This window comes from Pteropus vampyrus, unplaced genomic scaffold, assembly GCF_000151845.1.
Source record: "Pteropus vampyrus isolate Shadow unplaced genomic scaffold, Pvam_2.0 Scaffold75, whole genome shotgun sequence".
Lineage (NCBI taxonomy): Eukaryota > Metazoa > Chordata > Mammalia > Chiroptera > Pteropodidae > Pteropus > Pteropus vampyrus.
The window spans coordinates 1875753-1890927 of NW_011888856.1; the positions used below are offsets into that span (position 1 = coordinate 1875753).

Below are 15175 nucleotides of genomic sequence, written 5' to 3' on the forward strand. Positions count from 1 at the left end.
TTTTTTACGTGAAACATGCATGTCATGAATTCAGCTCTTCTCGTCCATGAGACTTATTTCACCCTGAGGATCCTTCTCCGCTCCACTGGTAGGTGGTAGAATTAATTGTTAGTGAGTTTTTAGGTAAAAGAAAAAGGTCTTCAGATGAGAACGCTGAAAGGAAATGCTGACATTCATTTGAAATTTTGATTTTTTTTTTTTAATTCAGAAAAAAACTGCTACTTAGCAAAATCAAACTTAAGTTTGCAGTCAATAAAATAAAGTTTAAATTCTATATCCAGAGAGCGGTAAGCTTCCCTACTGCCCTGACCTTCCAAGGTCTCTTTCTTAAACCTTCTGCTACAGTCAAGTTGAAAATCTTTTTAATCTCCGAATGTTTTATTCATATTCCCAACTCTGTACTTTTGCTTTATGCGTTCTCAAGCCTGGCATACCCCTCACCGCCACTCCCCTTTTGTGGAGAGGCTGTCCACTGCAATTCAGATGTGCAAGAGAAAATATAGTTTTTTTTTTTTCTGGAACTCTGTTGTGCTTTGTAGGACCCTCCACTTTCCTAGGCGAGAAGAAAATAGCTAAATACACGACCTACTTTAAACCTTAGGTCTCATCAAAAAAGAGTGTCTCCAGATAAACCCGTCTTTGGGGATGATGGCTCTGATTTCCTAATCATTTCCATCCCACGTCCCCTGCTGTCTTTAGACAGTGGCTGGGTGTGTGGAGTGGAGGCTGCGTTCACTCTCATGGGCTGGTCCCTGGGTCTACATAGAGATGCTACCTGGAACTACACGAAGGATGCTGGTCCTTCCCTGGCTGCAGCTGCACTGCGGCCACTGGCGTCACTGGCAGCTTTGCCCCTGTGTTTTGCTGGCCTCTTTCCCTGATGTCCTCAACTGATAAATGTATCACCTAGTCTTTCTCAGATTGGCCAAGGGGAGGTCTCGTCTGCAGACAAGACCTCCCTTTGGTCCTGCACCCACTCCCTGGCCCAGGTGCTCTGTTTTGGCTGTGCCAGGAGGTTGCGTGTATCCTTCGAGGTCCGGGGGCAGACCTGCTGGCTTTCGGCAGTGCGTGCGCCACTCGGCACTGACGGAGCCTCCGGAGTAGGCACCAGCCCTCTCACTTGACTGCATGCTCTGCCTCTTTGCCCCAGGACCCTGCATTATGTTTTGCCCCTCGTTCTCAAACAGGGAGGAAGGCAAGAACCCCTTTTGCTTTCCTACAAGTTCTCATCTGGATCATGTTTGAAATAAAATGACTTCCCCTAGGAATTTCAGAGCTCGATCACTGCTTATAATTAATTTTTCTTTTTTCTTTTTCTTTTTCTTTTTTTTTTTTCTTTTTTTTTAACACATTCGGAGACAAAAGGGAAATCATTGTCGTTTTGAAGTCTGGTAGATGAAGGGCCGAGTGTCCCAGAAGGCACACTCGTGTGTCCCGTTCTAGCTATTCGTTCATGCCTCCCTCCTGGACAACTGCTCACTCGTTTCTGACCCCCACTGCCTGGCACGGAGTCTGATTCTGCATAGATGCCCGATGAGATGCTTTTGGAGTTGAACTGGGTTGTGAATTCCTTTTGGTGAGTGGTCTATGCGCGGGCTGGCAAAGAGATGCCCATGACTATTATTTTCTCAAAACTGTATGAAGGTGATTTCTGATTCTCCTAGAGACAGAGGGGTCTTTTGAGCCCCGAAACCTGGCTCTGGTGTTATAACCCTCTATACTCCCAAGACTCTCTAATAACAACCTTCCCCCACCCCTCAACCCTGAACCCAGTCTGAGATGCTGGAATTGACACCTTTGTGGAACACTGATGCCCACATTTTAAGGAATGCAAAAAAAAAAAAGAAAAAAAAAGGACGGTGCTGGAGGTTTTTGGTTTTGTTTGAATATATTTGGTAGCAGAGAACAATGAGAGTTTCTTTATGATTTACTTACACTCTGATTTCTTCTTCGTTGTTGTCGATTTAATCTGAGCACTTGTAGAAAAAGCTCCAGAGAGCACCCCTCTGTGGGGAAACACCCAGTTTGCAAGTCAAGCCAAAGAGGCATCTCGAAGGTTTGAGCAGAACGTTCTAGAGGCTCTTTAAGAGGAAATTAACTTTCTCCTGCTGGCTGTTAGGCGAGGTGGAAGAGACACCTCGGAGATGTGGGAGCACTGGCTGATTAACGAATTCACGAATGTTTATTAAGTGCCTTGTGTGTGCTTGCCACTGTGCTAGGCTCCGAGAAAGAACTACATGCAGGGAGAATGATCTTCTAAGCGGCCGAGGCAGTGCAGGATGGCGAGGGGGGCCTGCGGTGGGGGAAGGATGTTTGCTAGGAGGTCCATGCTTTGAACTTAGACCACTGTCAAGGTGTCATCTTGTGACATAGGCAAGTGACAAGGTTCATTGATAACATCATGCATGGATTCACTAAATGTTTATTTTTATAGAGATTTCTTTAGAAGTTTTCTTCTCTGGTGTTTTTTTTTTTTGTTTTTTTAGTTTGAGAGTATGTGCTCTTTTTATCCATTAGTTTCTTTCTTTATGACAGGGAGCTGCGGATGGTTCGTTTTAGCATTTTCAAGTTCAGTCCTAGATAGAAAAACCGATGTTGAAATTGGCAACGGATTTAGAAGAATCCTTTTGAATCATATGTGCTTTGTCACTTTTAAATGTGTTAGTTCCTAGTAAAAGAAATGAAGCGTGATTTATCCTCACCCCCGGAATTCCAGACCGGGCTCGGACGTTCAAAATCATGTTCAAAATTAACAAAGTTGTCTCAAAACAACGATGTCTTCCTGACCCTGTTTATCTTAGGGGTATTTAATTTTTAAGAATGATATTCTTTCTTGACTTTATAGCAGGTTAAGTGGCTTTAAATATGAACACTTCCATTCTTTTTCAGCATAGTATTTCAAAGTTTATAGTAAGCCGAGTTTTTAAACTTTCAATTTTTGTATGCTTAAGCTTTTTATGACCACGGCGAAGAAAGAAAATATAAACATTTGTGTCCAGTTTTCTGCCTGCATATTATCATTAGTATAAATTGCTGCATCATTTCCATTCAGAATTGTAATTTTGATCAGAAGCTCATATATATAGATACATGCTTATATTAGCACTTTTTGAGGAAGAAGATGAAAATGACTAGAATGGTGGAAAGATACAGGAAAATGATAGCATCTTTTTATGAAACAGGAATGTAGGTGGTCTAATTCGCTTCACCGTGGATGCACTGATAAAAAGGAGTTGCTATTCATGAAATAATAGACCTTTTGTATCCATTTCATCTTTATTATTTCAATTATCTAAATGCACATGGTAAATGACACTGCTTCCTGGGCGTGGTGCGGGCAGGAGTTCAAAGGCCTCATCAGCCAGAGCCCTGGTGACTGAAATGGAGGAGCCCCCCACCCCTCGCCCTACCACGCATTTCTTCTATACTAAGTTCACTTCATCCAGCAACTTCATAACTTTTATGGGAGAAATTAGAAGGCTCAATTACCATCATTATGTTCCCTCCTTTGGCACTCACTTTAAAGCATGGCCAGCTTAGGGACTGGCTAGATGGACGGAATAGAATTCGGTGCTAACAAGGAGCTGCTGTTGAAGGCGAAGAGAGTTTCCATGAAAAGCCTAAGTCACAATCGCTTTAAGCGTTAAGAAGTAGAATCGGTTTATTTCAGGGTGGAGTGAGATGGGAAGGCTCTACGGAAGACTTTTGTTGTAAATGTAGGGCCCTGAGTCCCCATCCCAGCTCCGCTGCAGGTTGGGGCTGGTCATTCTTCTCTCGGGGACTCGGGGGATGGGGTTTGGCTAGTTGGTTAGTTATCTGTTTCTAGCTCGGGAAGGCTGTGTCAGCAGGAGTTGTGTTCCATGATGGGGCAGTATAACCAATGCAGCCTCAGATTTTATTTCCTCTCCAATTTTACCTAATCTCTGAGGACTTCATGGGGGTTCTACGTGTTAAGTGTTAGTCCTGTTGGCACTAGGAGGAGCCAAAGTTACGTGTGGACCGCTTGTGGGGCAGTCAGGTACTGGCTCCTCTCCTAACTTGGACTTCTTGCCCTTTGAGCCTAGTATGTCTTCAGAAGGCGGACTCTGGGATATAGAGTCCGTTGGTCAGAGTCCATTACACTCAACTCATTATAAACTACCTGAAGCAACTGAACCATCACTAGGCATCATCTCCCTTCACGAGGTAGCGTGGCAGAGTATTGGCATAAACTTGTACCAACATCGTTCAATTGCCTTTCATAATAGATATTTAATTCTGCTGGAAGAAATTTTTTAAAATAATAATTATTAATGCACTTTACTAACCAGACTGTTTAGATGTTAAACTTCCTAATTATCTATTCGAAACATTTTTTGCCTTCAGGGTTTTTCTTCATTTTATTTGTAGAGTTTTGACTTAAATTGTTTTGACTGTATCTTATATTAACTGAGGTTTTTAAGATCTAATTTGAACACCCATCCTCTGCCTGGGCCCTGTACACAGCTCTGACAGAGAGGTCTTCCATCTGTTTGAAAATCTCTAGTGAGTGAACAGACTCACTCCCTAGAAGGTGTCCTGTTTTTTTTTTTTAAATGACTTTATTTTTTAGAGCAGTTTAGGTTCACAGCAAAATCGAGAGGAAGGTACAGAGATCCATGCCCCCATGCCTGCTGCCAAATACCCCATGTATTATGTACCCACTAATACATAGCCTAACTCTTCATCAACACCTCCCCATCAGAGCAGTACATGTTTTACATTATCGATCACTCTACCTGGACACATCCTAGTTACCACAAGGCTATAGTTTACATTAGGGCTCACCCTTAGTCTTATATATTCTGTGAGTTTGGACAGATATGTAATGACACATGAATCCACCAGTGTAGTATCATATAGAGTATTTTCACTGCCCTAAAAATCCTTTGTTCTCTGCCTGTTCATCCCTCCCTACTGCCCCTACCCACTCACCCCCAATCCCTGGCAATTATTAACCTTTTCACTGTCAAATTTGCCTTTTCCAGAAAGTCATAGAGTTGGCACCATACCACTATATGTGGCCTTTTCAGATCGTCTTCCTTCACTTACTAATATGCACATAAGTTTCCACCATGTCTTTTCATGGCTTTGTAGCTCTTTACTTTTTAGTGCTAAATAATATTCCATTGTCTGGATGTACCAGAGTTTATTTCTCCATCATCTATTGAAGGACATCTTGGTTGCTTCCAACTTTTGGCAATTATAAATAAAGCTGCTCTAAATACCCACATGCAGGTAGCTGGAAGAATTTAAATTTGAATTTTGGCACTTTTATCCTAGACTTTTTTTAATAATTTTTTTTTCCTATTATTTTAAATCATAAAGCCATAAACCATAAGTCTGAAATCTTGCTAAAAATGTTTGGCATTTCAAGCTTGTTTTTCTCAATAAAGTTATGAGATATTTTTTGCCAAAACAGACACTGAGGTTTGCTGTGAAAGCTGTTAAAATATAATTGAAGCCTGTCGTATTTTTGAGTCATTTGAAATTTTTCGCATTTTTCCCAAATGGTCTGGTTTCAAATTTAGTCAGCTTTGAAAACTGATCACCATCACCCATGTGCTCTTGCAAAATACATTTGAAGGAAGCAGTATCCTACATATCCTATACAAATAGACTGAAAAATGGAGTTAGTAATTTGATAAATTAACAGGAAAATCATTCTCTTTTAAGTGACAGTTCATTTACTCTGGTTGACCACTGGTGAGTAATAGGATGGACTATGAAGAAGCAGAGGGGAAAGTTATACCGTGAGCTTCAGCTAATGCCAGTGACAAAGATGAAACAGCGAGCTCTCAGTCCTACGTGTCATCATCTCATACTGCCACCCTTTAAAAATAGACGACGATGACCATGTAAATAAGAACCTGTAAAAGGCAAAAGCAAGAGAATATAGGAATGTTGTATATTGATTCGGGCATAACAAATACAAAACCAGTCATTGGTGAGGAAAGAATTTTGGAATAATCTTTAGAATTCTTTTTAATATGTTTTTATAAAATTGGCTGTGGGAAACTTTTTCCTGTGGAACATGGTGTTAGAGCTATACATTTTCAAAAGAGAAGGAAGGAAATGGTCCCACTATGTAATAAAAATCAGTATTGAGATCGAAGCAACTTTTATAAATCGCACATTTTAGAAGGATATATAATATACTTTCCTGGCTAATAGGCCTAACAGTCAGATGTGTAGAAATGCAGACATGGAAACTGAAAAATTTTAATCAATTACATCCTTTAGAGGCTAAATCTTTGGATTGCCTGATATATGATAAGAGAAAGAATTTTGCCAAATTTAGTCTTTAAGATCAATAGCCCCTTGTGGGAATTTCTAGCTTTCAGCTGCCTTTTGATTCTCATAGGATTCATCTTGTACTCTTTCGGTGCTATTAAGATGCATCTACCTAAGTCACTAGAATCCATCCTTGCTTCCCTTAAAAGAATCTGCTTAACTCCTGTAATCTGAAGAACGGGTTTCTCCTTTTAAGTAGAGGTCACTGCACAAAGGAAATGATTCCTCATATTTTCTTATATCCTTACCTTCCTCACTTCTAGAGTACAGGGAAGAATGGTAGAATCTTGTTCATTCAACAATTATTCGTTGAGTGCATATATGTATGTGCCAGGCACTATGCTAGGTACTATCGCATAGTCCTGGCACTTGTGGAACTTTCTGGAATTTTTAACAGACCTCTCAGAAATGGCCTACAAGGCTAAAAATCTTTTTCCTCAGAACACCAAAACAAATATGATCTCAGTGTAAATGGCCTAATGTTACAAATAGGGACATATTGTCAGTTGGTCCCTATTTTGTGCAGAGTGCTGATAAACTAAATGTACTTATTTTGCCCTATTCAGAGTATAATTTACCTAACTTATCTTTTATATTTTAAAAACAGGAGATAGTTTAATTGAGCTGATTAGTTCATAGTAGATTAGATAGGGGTTCAGTCACGTTAGCTGCTGATTCCAGAGCTTCTGTGCCTCTGCAGGTGGCCATGGGGAGGAGGGCGTTGGCTCTGTTCTGACACCAGAATCACTGACACATGTGGACGGACTCTACAGTTTGGTAACGAAGGCTAGCAGAGATTTCTCCCGTGACGGAGACTTCTCGGCACTTCTAAATTGAGTCTCAGAGACGTTAACGTGTTTTGGAGAGAGGTATATGATCCAATCAATTAGATTAACTGTAAAAGGGAGAATAACAGGACATGCTTCATTAGTAGGTGTGAATATGACCTGAGAGGACACATACCCAGGGCCTGGCCGGGGTGCGTGCGCGAGGGCCCAGAGGGTGGTGAGGCCTGAAGCTTATGCGATTTGGGCGGGGGGGGTGGGGGGCCCAATGAGAAAAAATAGAAAATTATGAATTAAAAATACATCAGAATGAGGAAAGTCTCAAATTAAAATATTTAAAAGCCAACAATTGTCACAAACATCGCAACATCCAGAATGATAGCATAATTGGTTTTCATTAATTAAATGCTGGATCCCTGACCCCATAATATTTTTTTCTCCTGTATCTTTGATCTGCATGCATACTCTTGGCCACCTCATCATATGAAATTTTGTGTTATTTTTTTCTGTGGAGAGAATAGGAAGATAATTTTGTCTTTTCTCTGGCATGGTCAATTAAATGAACCTGTTTTGGGTTTTTATTTTTGCTGTTGGTAGTTTTATAAAGCACTTTTAACTTTACAATTTGTTATTGGTATTATGTAAAATTTTAGAGTTGTTCTCAAATTTAGAAAAAAACTTTATTAAATTTATTTCAGGGCTCTTCAAGTTCTCTTGTGAAATAATAAATTCTAAGTATTCTTTGAATTGACAGTACTCACTAACTAGTTTGTCAGTGATATCCTTGTTTTAATGGAGCGTTATGAGTTTTATGTAATCTTCATCCATAGCAGTAATTTCATGCAAATGGTAAAAAAAAAAGCAACATCTTTTTCTATTCTTCTTTATTTGATGGATTATCAAGAAATCTAAGAGCCTGTTCATGACTTCTATTTAAAATGTATCTTTTCTTCTTAAGGAATTAATGATTTTTGCGTGCTTAGAAAAATGTTTTGGTTACAGTTTGCTTCTTTATGTCAGAAGATGCACTGGTTGCATACAAAATTATATGAAACGTCCTTATTCGGTGCATTTGTAATTCATGTGCATTAGAACTTTCATTATGATCAGTGTTGGTGAGAAATGAAATCTCTTCTTAACACTTCAGATTGGAGGGATTTTCTGTAGAGTAGCTTTTGGCTCCGTACATTTCACATCTTGTTTCCCTTCCGCTGCCCACAGACTGCAAGTGTCAGGAACCGTAGACTTATTCATGTCACACATACCTGTCTGACCCACACTTTTCACTCACGTGGGGTGCATCAGCACAGAGCTGTGGGAGGGTGCTCCGGAAAGCCAGTCCCACCAAGACAGCTGGGAGCTTACACTGTGGACCGTGGAATTAGACCCTACTACGTCCAAATGACATGTGTCCCCAGCTCGATTTCCCGTAGGTCCGCGGTTCTCAAAGTGCGTGTAGGGAGTGGTTTGCAACCCTCCTCTCACCTCAGGTGACGTTTGGCCATGTCTGGAGACACTTTGGAATCTAGTAATAGTGTCCAGGGATGCTGCTAAACACCCCTTGATGCACAGGACAGCTCCCGTCAAGGGGAGGTATCCGGCTTCAGATGTCAACAGTGCGAGGCTAGGAAACTCTGACTTGATGGAGTCCCCGAAAGCCACAGCCATTCTAATGTCACCTGACGTGAGCAGCAAGCAGTCTGACAAAAGGAAGTCAAAGTGGAAGCAACTGCAGTCATCATCGATTGCAGTTAAAATATTTTACTTTTACAAATTTCGGGGAATAACGACTCCATGAACATATTTCTTGGTCTCGAAAGAGGCCGGAGGAGTGAGGCACCCTGAAGCTTCAGCTTCATTCATTTGAGGTGAATCCTCCCCCATGCAGTGTGCTGGATCTTTTCTCCCTTCCCAAGTCCTCCACAGCTAGAAGGTTAGTTTTGCAGAGGAGATGAGAGAAGCCCTCTAAACACTGAGCAGCGAGACTCTGACAGTTTTCTAACTGAATAACGGTCTCCTGAGACAGCAGGTACCAGCATCCCACCCTCAGTTTGCACCTGACATCCTGATGTATCTCCCACTGATTCCTCATGGGCCCGCTTCTGGTCGGTGGCGTGGGTTTCTTTGGCTGGGGGGATGGTAGCCCTTCTTATACTTTCCTTCATCAGACGTTTCCTCAAAGGTTTTTGTCTTGACTATATCTGAAACCCACCGTAGCTCTTTAAAATAATGTCTTTCCCCTTCTAATAGTAAAAACGACCCATGTGTATGGAAGAAAATTTAGGAAAGTACAGAAAATATTAAAAAATTAAAAGATCTGAAAACGACCATGACTGATAAGTTATGACTGATCGGTTTTTGTGTGCTTCCTTCTACTAATTTCCTGTGTGTGTATTTAATTGCTATATCGTATAGTTTTCTGTCCTCATTCTTGTTTTTTTTTTAAAAAATTTATATTTATTTTATTTATCATGATGGTACTTTGTCATTAAATATTTTGTGAAAAATATGTTTTTTTGTGGCTATAATATGAATATGTGATACTATATTCGATGACTATCATAATTTATAGAAGCAGCTTTTTCTTGTTAGACGTTACATCTACACTCCCCCCTCAGCATTCCCACTTCTATAAATAATGCCGTAATGAATGTTCTTGTACATAAAACTTTGACTATGTCCTGATTCTTTCTTTAAAATAGATTCCCAGAATTGGAATGACTGGGCTAAAAAAAAAAAATGAACATTTAAGGTACTTGAATCCAAATTATCAAATTACTTTCCAGGCCACGGTGTAATTTAAATTTTATTCCTAATGTCATCTTGATGGTCAAGAGGAAGAATGTAAACCTTCATGTTCTAGTTTAATGAGAAAATCAGATCTCAGTCAAAATAGCTATTGTTATATACGATGTATTAAACTGCCCTGCCAAGAACATGTAATGTTGGACCAGAAGGTGACTTTGGACACTGCTTCGTTTCGTTTGGATCTGAACCAAGGCCTACAGAGGTAAAGTTACTCACCTGAGGATGCACAGTGGGTTGGTGTAGCGATGGTGAGAACCAGAAGCACTCGTGTCAGCACTTAGAATTTACAATACTAGACATTTTATGTGGTTTTCAATGTAACTAATTTGAACATAGTCACCCTATAAGACAGGCAAGGCAAGGGTTACAATGGCCATTTTACAAGTGAGCAAACTGAGGCCCTAATAAATTGAGAGCCGTGTGCACAGCCCTATAGCTATTGTGGTCGAGTTTGAACACTCTGCTTCATCAAGCCAGTGTTCTCAAACTTGGCAGTACTTTAGAGTCACTGGAAAAATACTGATGCCTGGACTCTATCTCAGACAAATTGATTAGAACTTGGGGGATAGAGGCTAAGCACCTACATATTTTTTAAAGCTCTCCAAAGGATTCTAATGGGTAGCCTGAGTTGAGAACGCTGCACTACATCTAAGATAATATAAAGCTTCATCTCTCCTGCCACCTCTGATCTTTCGGTCTTGCCTGTAGCCTGACGATAAATGAAGAAAGATTCTGATGCCTTCTTGTCTTGTGAGCATCACTGTAATTTCTGCCATGAGCTGGGACTGGGGAGTGACATCGCAAGTGTCCTTGCTGTCTTGTCATGATCCCATATTGCCATTCCACTCATAGTTTCTAAAAAGTATATTTTCATTAAAGACACATAAAGATAAGAGCACAAACAAGAGTTAGCATTAGGGTATAAACGCTAAGTAATTATAAAAGGTCTAAATTACTACGGCATTGTAAGTATTCCAAGATATTTTTCTAGCAACGGTTATCCCCCGCCTGTGAAGAGAAACATGGATTATAAACAGCATTGCCATGAGTTAACCTCTTATTTTGCTAGGCTTGGAATTAATTTAGAAACCTTCCAAGTTATACTCAAAATGGTATGGGAGCATAAAAGCAAGAAGCTCAGTGTGGCTCTGTGGAGTTTGTATGAGTTTGCTAGGGCTGCTGTAACAAAGAAGCGCAGCCTGGGTATCTTAAACAACTGAAATTTATTGTCTCATAGTTCTGTAAGCTGGAAGTCTGAGATTGAGGTGTTGGCAGGATTGATTTCTTCTGAGGCCTCTCCCCTTGGCTTGCAGATAGCCGCCTTCTTCCTGTGTCCTCACGTGGTCCTTCCTCTGTGAGCAGGCATCCTTTGTGGCTCTTTGAGTGTCCAAATTTCTTATTTTTATAAGGACATTGGTCAGATTGGAGTAGGGCCTATCCTAACAGCCTCATTTTAATTTAATCATTTCGGTAAAGGCTCTATCTCCAAAGAGAGTCACATACTGTGGTGTTGGGTATTAAGATTCAACATATAAATTCGGGGGAAATAATTTAGCTCATAACACCTCTGAGCCTTGTAAAGTGTTGAAAAATAATGCCTATCCTTGTTCATCAGTTGCTCAGGCTTTGGATTGGAAGAGTTTAGACCTGGGGCAATTTTGCCTCCCATTTGGCAATGTCTGGAGACATTTTTGGCTGTCATCACTAGAGCGAGAGTTTGCTAATGGCATCTAGTGGGCAGAAGCCAGAGATGCTGTAAATATTGTACAATGTACAAAACAGCCCCTAAATGGCAAAGAATTATCTGATCCCAATGTCAGTGCTGTTGAGGATGAGAAATCCTGAGGTACAGAGACCTCAATTTGAGTCCCTGTCGTGGTACCTAAGAGAAGCGTGACCTCGTGACACACTCCATCTCGATGAATGTCCTCATCCGTAAAGTCCTCATAGTGGGTTAACTGAGATAATCTATTACAGCTCTTAGCACATGGCCTGACTCCTGGGAGGCTCTCAACAACCTTTAAGTGCTTTATAGATTTCTCACCCACAGATGCCTCACTTGAGAGCTCAAGTAGGAGTTGGAATTGGGAGGCGTCCAGCATGAGGTAAGAGGGAGGGCCATGCCAGGCGCAGGCAGGTAATCGGGCCACAAGGAGGCAAAGGCTAGGATTTGCAAAAATATATTGAGTACCATATTTTCTTTGGATGTTTTCCAGTTTCAAATACGTCTACTTCATTGGGGGGAAATGTGGCTCGAATTAGGGACAGCCCTTTCTCTGAATGCAAAAGGTTACATCATGCATTTCCAGTATCTGCGCAGCCTACATCTTCTTCCTTGAAATCATTTAGAAAGAGGGTTGTCAGGCACATCAAATTTCCCGCTCAGTGTCAGGTCCAGAAGGTCCCAGAGGAGGAGGGAGAGGTGGAACAGAGCAAGCATTTCTTCAGCGGGGAGGACTGTTTGACATGCACCAAGACTCCCAGAGTTTCCTGCTAATTAAAAAGCATTAGAACGCATCTGCACCAGGACTACGCTGCATTTTGCAGAAAGGTTCACCTGAGCGATGAAGTTGCAGTTAGCTTTCCTTAACCCTGCTACGCAAAGTGAGGCCCACAGGCCAGAGGCACTTGCTTCATAGGGAGCTTATTAGAAATGCAGAATGCGGGCCCCCTGCCGAGGACCTAGTGAAGCAGAACCAGCACTGAGGTACTCGCCCCCCTCCCCTAGGTGACTCCGGGGAGCTCCACCCTGTGTCTGTTCTGGCTCCCTCTCCCCTTTCCTGGAATCTTGTCTTCTACCTTCTTTCATGCTCCACGGATCTCTTGTACTTTGGTTTTTAATTGTGAGCCACCTCAACCTTTTTTTGGTCTCAATGAGATGTATGTATTTAGGAAAGTGTCCTCTGTCCTCCACATCAGTGTTTGGTGTGGAGAAGTTTTCTGTCGGCAAAGTCAGAGCACTTTCGCCTGTATTAGGGAAGATATTTTTGGAACAGCTCAGTGAAGGAGGAGGAAGAGTGGCAAATAGTTTTAACCCAAGTCGATGTTAATAAATAACTACCATTAGTTGAGTATTTATCGTGTATCTTTGTCAACTCGCTGAGTCTTCACAAAATTCTGCATGGCCGTTGTCTTTATCTCCACTTGACAGATTGGGAGTGGAGGTTTGGCACGGCTACTTTCTGTGAATAGGGAAGGCCGTGCTAAGCTTCAAGGTCTTCGCTGGCTGACTATCACCACCGCCAAGCCACCACTCAGAACTGATCTACTAATAAATGGTGACAATTTTGCATACGATTGCACATTGCACAAAGTAAGTAATATCGTGCATTTTATACACATCCGCTTCAAGATCCTCCCCTCTCACCCTCCACCCCTTTCGACCAGCTCATCCATCCCTACTGCCGTTCCAAGTGGAACCTGGAGAGTGACACATGCCCAAGGCCACTTAACTCCGCCATATTTCTTCGAGGTTTCTTCTGGAAACTAAGGAAGAAAGTGTTTTAAGTAACCTGCCAAACTCTTTAAATCAGGAAGGTTTTGGAAATTTCCGACAGCTTTCTGAGGAACCTGCTAAAGGAAAGTCTGTCGACTGGCTGTTTTGTAGTCACTTCCTGTCTGGGTCCTTTAAGCAGAAGGAATTTGACTGGCCGTCCGGGATCAGGTTATGCCCTTTCCACACTGTCCCGCAGTGTTTCAGAGGAAGAAATGACGTAAGGTGTGCAGTGGAGGAAGACAGCATTGCAGTGAGGGCTGTCATTTGAAACGTGACGCTGGCATGCAGCCTTATTCTCTTTCCACGGTGCTCTGAGGGTCCAGCACTAGTTTCTGTGACTGATCGTTATTCAGGGAGGGCTCGGATAGAAAGGAGTCAAGAGCTTCAACTGTGCGAGTGTAGCGAGGGGCTCCAGGAGGAGCCGGGCCTGAAAAGCATCGCACACTTAGCATCCTGGCTCTGCGGCTCACCAGAAACCAGGTCTTGGGGAGTCAGCTCATCTCACTAGACATTCATTTTGTGAATTCATAGAGTGTAGGTAGTCGTGCATCTCAGTCTTTTTCGTGTAGATGTGTAATAGAGGACGTGGCTCACAGAACCGGTTTAATGAATGGTAGTTCTGATGACTGGCAATGACGAAGACGATAACGGTGAGAACTTAAAAATCATCTGAATTGAACACTAAAGGGCTGCGATTCTTCAGCTTCGAGGAGGGAAGTGCCTTAGAAACAGTCTCTCAGCAGTTTTCTATGCTGGCTTTTTCTGTGCTCTGATAGGTCAAGTGTGGAGGAGACCACTGGGGCCATCCAAAAGCGGCGGATATGAAAATGTACCTGGGAGTTAGCCAGCCTGGGTGTGATCTGCATCAACCACATCATAGCTCCATAAATATTCAAACCGGCCAATCTCTGAGCCTCAGTTTCCCCATCCGTAAAGTGGGGATAAAAATACCGGGAGACGCCAGGATTTTTTTTGTGAGGAATGTGCTTAACAGTGCTGTGCACATGGTTTGATTGCTGTTATTGACATTTACATTTAAATGCCAGGCCAGCTCTTCCAAATCTGATTAGAATGTTGTGGGATGGCTTGAGGAAAGGTTTTGCACACTCTCTCTTTGAGAGGCATTTAATGAGCAAGGGAGGTTGTCTTAGTGAGGAATGGTTTAGAGGAATTCCTTGCTAACTGGAGCCTAAGATGCAGAGAGAACCTACCTGTCTAGCCTAGTGGACCGTGGAGACAGGAAGCCTTTCTCATGAGTTCAAACTGCAGGATTCACCAGCAGGATTGCTGCTGAGAAAACTGGGAATCTATTGTTTAACTTTTCTTCTCTCCATATGTCAAAGGACCATATATGGTCATCATGGGCCAATCTGGGCAATTTCCATGTACAATAGTTCAATACTTTTAAGTCGGTCTCCTCGATAGCATGTCATTTCTACATGTTTTGTCAACCTGTGTGATCAGAGCTACTTATTCAGGAAGCTTTGGGGCGGACTCTTGCAGAACGACCCCATGAACACATATGTATCACGTGAATTGTGTGATTCTTTTCTGTTTTTCCCATCGTGCCTGACACAGGAATAGAAATAAGACCTTCTTGATGATGGTTTAATACTTTCTACTTTTGCTCCTGTGGCTTATTACCCATCTGACATCACTGACATCATTTTTTTTTTTTTTTTGAGATGGGGGAGGAAGTATCATCATTTTCATTCGTGCCTACTGATTAAGGACTAAACATTCTGATGAAGGGTCATGATCAGAAATAATTGTA

At 41.8% G+C, this 15175-nt stretch overlaps 1 long non-coding RNA gene across 1 annotated transcript in view; it reads left to right on the plus strand.

Moving 5' to 3' along the window:
* Positions 1-6: 6 nt before the first annotated feature.
* The window catches only part of LOC105293666, a 60356-nt gene continuing 45187 nt past the window's right edge, over positions 7-15175 (plus strand). The window contains exons 1-2 of the long non-coding RNA XR_896003.2: positions 7-88; positions 1359-1576. This is a non-coding gene — a long non-coding RNA (uncharacterized LOC105293666). The remainder of the gene's footprint in view (positions 89-1358; positions 1577-15175) is intronic.